Below are 5,815 nucleotides of genomic sequence, written 5' to 3'. Positions count from 1 at the left end.
AACCCTGGTACTTTCACGGGGCTACTCACGGCTCAGTGCTGGATCAGATCCCGATGGAAAACAGCTTTTCTGAGCCTCAGTGATAGATTCCCTTGATTGCACTGACTGTGAGGCACATCTCATTGGCTTGGTGGCAAGTGGGCTTGTGTCTGATAGTAAGATTTGGAAGAAAGGGAGCAAGGAACATCTCTCTACGGTCTTAAGAAGGATATCAACGTTACCTGTCAAGGTACAGCATTTCATGTTGCTTTCAGTAAGTACAACACTCCTCATAGCAGTTACCATTCGTGTTGGGAAAGCATGCTGAAGTTAGCTCAGGCAGTGCATCCAGAACTGTGAATCGGGTTCATAGAGAGCACCTGGTGAGAGGGACAGCAACAGTGTCCAGTAAAGACTCTCCAGGAATTTTGTGCAGGTTTGGGGGTCACACCTTTTAATAATGTTGATGGAAAGCAGGGTGTGTGAAACACTGACTTCTGGTAGATGAATTCTTGTTATTTATAACCAGGTACCCATGTTCTAGTAATCTAGAAAAAGCCTTGGCTCTCTTGGAGGAAATTGCTAATGAATCTGAGTGTCTTTTGTGGAAGCAGGTCGTAACTGCCTTTCTATCCACCCTTCTTAGTTGCCCTCGCAAAAGCAAATATGTAATGCTGTGTACCATATCTGATGCTAGCACACTAATTGCTTTGAGTGTTCTCAGGCTTCTGAAATGGAGCTACCTCGTACATACGCTGTGCCATGTCGGCAAGAACATAAATCAGACTGCCTTTACTTTTTAAATTGGCCCTTCAGTGCTTCATGTGACTGCAAGAATGGCACCCCCAAAACAATAGGCAACAAGAATGATTTCTGCAATGTATTGAGCTTTGTAAAACAACAACTTTATTTGAAAATATATTTCAGAAGCCGGGTGACAACCTCATAATGTAGCGTCCTTTACTGCAAACACCGCTCAACACAACGAATAAAAACAAGCGTAAACGTTTTGTCGCCTATCCGGGTGGCATCATCAGTACAACAGAGGCCAAAGATGAGCACATCAGCCTATCTAAGAGGGAATCTTACACATCCGGTAGGGGGCCACGGTATGTATTACAGGCTGAAGCATCACACCTGATAAAGCAGGATTCTAAGAACTTTCTAGGGTCCCATCGCTAGTCATGAGCAAAGGTTACTGCACCATCAAAATATATGTCCCTTAGGACAGCAGTGGTAGACTGATTCGGTCCTGTTTAGTTAAGCTAAGCATTAGTAGCCCTGGCTCTTTTAGTCTTGTCCCACGTCTTTTGTCTATCTCGCCAATGTAGGTTGTATCAGATTCTATGCACTCAACTTGATATGCACAGTCAAAATGCCTGATGGGCACAGTGCCCTCCAAATAGCGTATGAAATACATTGGATGAAAGGAATGCGGACCACCGATTTGACTCCTTTGATGTTGTTTTTGATTGTTCTCTGTTGGAGGGATGATGCCACCTGGATAGGCAATGAAACGTTTACTCTCTTTATTCTTAATTGTTGTGTTAAGCCAGTGTTCTGAGTAAAGCATTTTACATTATGAACTTTGTTTGAATGATTAGTGGCGAGCTTCATACCCTGGGCCACTACTCTAACAATTGCTTGTGGTAGTGTGGCGAAATGGAATAACGAGCCTTGTAGACAATTTACTTGGCAATATATTTATTTCTCTCTCATAGGTTGAAGAACCCAGTGTGGTGTTACATAACGGAGGGGCACGTAATTATACAAGACCGATCACCAAAAGGCCTTGCTTTTGACTAGATTAAAATGTGAAGCGATTGTAATATAACAAATGCTGCATGGTGGCGATATGATAGGTTCTCCTCACGAGTTGTCGCCACAGTTACGGTTAGTTGAGAAATTGCATATCCAGGTAGCAGGATCAAATTTTAATTAGGCTACTTTGGCCAACACGCGAGCGTAGAGCACAGTGTCAAAAGCCCTTACAAAATAAAAAGAATACTACATCTACATGGACCCAGAAATCAAGACAGTTTGAAATGCTGTGAACGAATTCCACTACGTTAGTTTTGCCTGAATACCCTTTTCTAAAGCCATGCTGGAATTTAAAAAAAGAAATTGACAGAGTCAACTTGGTTGACAACGTGGTAGTACATGATGTGCTCCATTAGTTTACAGGGAACCCTAAAAAGTGGAGCTGGTTAATAGATAGAAGGAGCATAGTTGTCACCTCTTCTGGAGACAGGAATAATTGAGACCTTGAGACCTATGTCCTCGACTCGCACACATACTAAGAACCTTTGACACAGATTAACGTATCTTCATTCCACCTCTTTCACTTTCAGATGTTCATCTCTGTTGAGTGGTCTGTCATTCTTGTAATACAGATTGGAATTGAAATGCAGGTGCATAAGGGATGCTCTGAAAGAAAAAGTGTTTGGTTTTAGTCCTCTTAATGTTTCTGAAAACGAAAACAAACTTCACGGTGACTACTCTTCTGAAATTAGCAATTCCAGGATGACAGCAAAAAAAAATATCTTGCCATATCATTATATCCACCTGGCACTTCAATTGAATAATGGCAGTTGAAGATGACGATGATTCAATTTAATGACGCATAAGCAACTCGGGCTATAGTGTGCCAAAACCATGGTAAAACTGTGACTTGTTAAGTATCAGATGATTATACTAAAATAATATACTTTGTTGGTTGGTAAATTGAGATATCGACAAAAACATGATATGATAAAAATAAGCAATTGAAGAAAAGGCAATTGTTGGCTTTGTGTGACTGATGTCGAGTTTGCCACACTACGTGTTGAATAATAATGTACGCTGATACGCTGTAGCATATAAAGTACAATCATACACACGCTCAATATGTGGTGGATATGTGAAACCAATATACACATACTTACATTTCAAACTTTCTTGAAAAAGGCAGTCCAAGTCTGTCGGATTTGCCAGACTCTATACAAAGCCAGTAAGCACAGTGTGGAATGACTGATTCATCTTTCGAAGGCAGAGGTGCAGCTACCACGACGCTTCGTCATCTCAATGCTTCGGAGCGGCATAGCCTAGTAAGAAGCCATCAGAAGGATCTCATAACGATAACTTGGTCGAAAAAGTGGAGGGTTCTGTGGGATATGTAAGAAAGCATACGCGTTACACAACAGCTACGAGAATGATCGACTGCACCTGCATGGTTTTCAGTACGTAGACTTGGAACTGAAAAATAAATGTGCTAACCTTGTTGATACTACTTTTCCGTCAGGACCACACGAGAGCACACTTGGTTTTTTTAGTTGAAGGTATCATCAGGTCCCCATGCTCCTTTGAGATGCAGCAGACAGAAGTTCGCTGAGGCGAGTGACTGCCGTTGCGGTTCGTCGCTTCGCAGCAGATCAAGAACAGTACACCGCAACGATAGGTGAAACGTTCAGAATATGGTGACCAACTCCAACACCAACCCAATGACCCGAACAAAGAGGATGAACCGGGAGTCACACAAGTTCGCAGTTAGAGAGCTCGGCATACGGCATCCATTACAGCTGACCGGATACGGAAGCATATATCGAACGCCGTGTACAGATTGAAAAGAAAATCGTAGAAACTGTTGCAGGTGATAAATGCAGGGTATATTTTTCTTCTTGAGGCTCTGTAACAAAAACATATTAACGTAGAAATGCCATTTCACGAAGGGAATTGACAGATATTGCGTGACCACGTGACGCGTTTGAGCCAATTGTGGGTGTTGCGAGTGGCCCCCGTGTTGACGTCATCTTGATGGTAGGCCGGGGTGGATATTCTATATAAACGTATGTTTTCTCGGTTTGACGCTAGGCGTGCTGCACTCGGATGAAGTCGAATGTTTAAAATTCGAGTTTAGAGAAACCGTAGGGTTTTAATGCGTGAATTTTCGCATGGAGAGTCGTTGTTGGGTGCTTTATCGACTACAAGTACGAAAGAGCTCCCACAGTTTCTGGTCAGAGTCCCTTTAAGGGGTGAGTTCACTCTTTATTAAAAGTATGTGCCTGTTTCTCTACACCAAATCGCATGTAGTAGAGATGCGTGGCATAATATCGGAATGTATTTTCCTTTATCTATTTCGGCTTCGTATCACCGATTGAAGCACATTGGAAGTGTGGGTTGACCTGACTGCACTTGCATTCAGAGTAGTGATTGACGTTGTATGTTCTGCAGTACAACGTTTCAGCAAGTGCCTCGGTTCGTCTTCGTGCTAAAACAACTACGGTATCATTAATTAACCATTGCGATTGACGAGTTTTCGATGACTGTTGAAGTCTTGAGTAAACGAAAGTCGACAGTTACTGTTTGCAGGGCGGACACGCCGGAACATAAATGCTGGTTAGTTCATTGTCATGTCAGCCCGACTTCGGTTGTTGCATTTTTCGCTGGTCGTGAAACCACACACTGAAAATTTTGCGGAAGTACTTTTGTTTGCATATCATGGTTTCATAGCAACTGCATTTTTCTTTTTATAGGTGCTTGGACTATCTTGCATCGGTGGATATGAAAATAGTGGTAACCTACCCTACGAAACATCTATTTGCATATAAGCTTAACAGTTCCCTGTGAGGTAAGGGGAAGCAGTTGTCTTTGACGTGTGACTGTGTTGTGCTCCAATGTTCCTGAAGTTCGATGTGCCCGCTAATCTTACTCTAGAGGGAGCCTCTGTAAATTTGCAAAGTATTGCAAATACAGTTGGTGGAAGGCTCTAACTGCTTTCCATTTACGTGGTTGTCGCATTGTCAACGAAATTGAACTTTTTTTTTCAGATACTGTGAAGGTCAGTAGGGAAGTGCGATGTAGAAGAAAGGACTCCCAGAAGCTTGCTAAAGAACCACACAACATGTATGGGCAGCAGACAAAATATTCATCAAACGGTACAAAACTAGTATTTATGTGCTAAGTCGTTTTGAAACATCCTTGGTATTGTATGGAGAACAGCGTGACTATGTCATTCCGTCTTACTTCACCCAAACACCTATCTGGCAGTAGTGAAAGACTTTAGTTCCTAAGGGGTTTATTCACTGAAGTCACCTCAGCGCCATACTATAGGTCCCTCAATGTTACATTCTTGCATTTGTTCGCTGCATTATGCTTTTTAGGTGACTATTAACACCGAAAACATGGAAATTGCTTGGATATTCTACAAATCACAGAGCGACAAGTTTGAAACACCAGATATACGATGAGTATAATATGGGTAACAGCTTGGCTGAGATCTACAATATGGTGGCCGATGGCAGCAAATCTGCCTGTAGCGACAGTGGCGGCCTCCTGTGGATGACGTCATGTGAATAAACCTTACAACATTTGACGTGGTGATACAGCTCTTGCTTTGTATTGTCTTTTATAATATACACAGTGTTTATTGTTATCCTGCACAGAATTTTTGCACCAAAGTTATGAGAGCAGCGCAGTTGTTGTTTTAGCGTAATGCAGTGATGGAAGTGCTGCACCAACCATGGAGTGCTTCGCAGTCGCCTGCTCGACCAGGTAAGGTCGTGCATCACGAGAAAACGCCTGTCACATTGATGTACTATCAGCAGGTGTCTCTCACAGAGACCGCTGTTACATCGTCGTTTCCCTGCGAGCCTGGCAGCGTCCACATCAGGTAGTCACGCACAAACAGATTTTCAGCTGTTGCTGCAATTCGTGTTGAGTAGCTGTAACAGTCCTGTGATTTTTGTACGTGCAGCTTCTTTTCTTTATGTGCCTCTCAGATCAGTGTTGATACAGTTTTTGTTCTTTTCTGTCCAGACAAGCATCCCGTGAAGAGTGTGCATAGCCACTAAGTAAACTA

General features: G+C 42.6%; 1 long non-coding RNA gene across 1 annotated transcript; it reads right to left on the bottom strand.

The window, feature by feature from the left end:
- Positions 1-2,264: 2,264 nt before the first annotated feature.
- LOC135370221 (uncharacterized) lies at positions 2,265-3,676 on the bottom strand. Its single transcript, XR_010415261.1, has 3 exons — positions 3,235-3,676; positions 2,904-3,122; positions 2,265-2,406 (listed from the first exon to the last, which is right to left on the bottom strand). It is a non-coding gene; the product is annotated as an uncharacterized LOC135370221 (long non-coding RNA).
- Between the last annotated feature and the right edge of the window lie 2,139 nt (positions 3,677-5,815).

The sequence above is a fragment of the Ornithodoros turicata genome, chromosome 1 (genome assembly GCF_037126465.1).
Source record: "Ornithodoros turicata isolate Travis chromosome 1, ASM3712646v1, whole genome shotgun sequence".
In the NCBI taxonomy this organism is placed as follows: domain Eukaryota; kingdom Metazoa; phylum Arthropoda; class Arachnida; order Ixodida; family Argasidae; genus Ornithodoros; species Ornithodoros turicata.
This window is presented reverse-complemented; position numbering and strand designations above follow the sequence as displayed.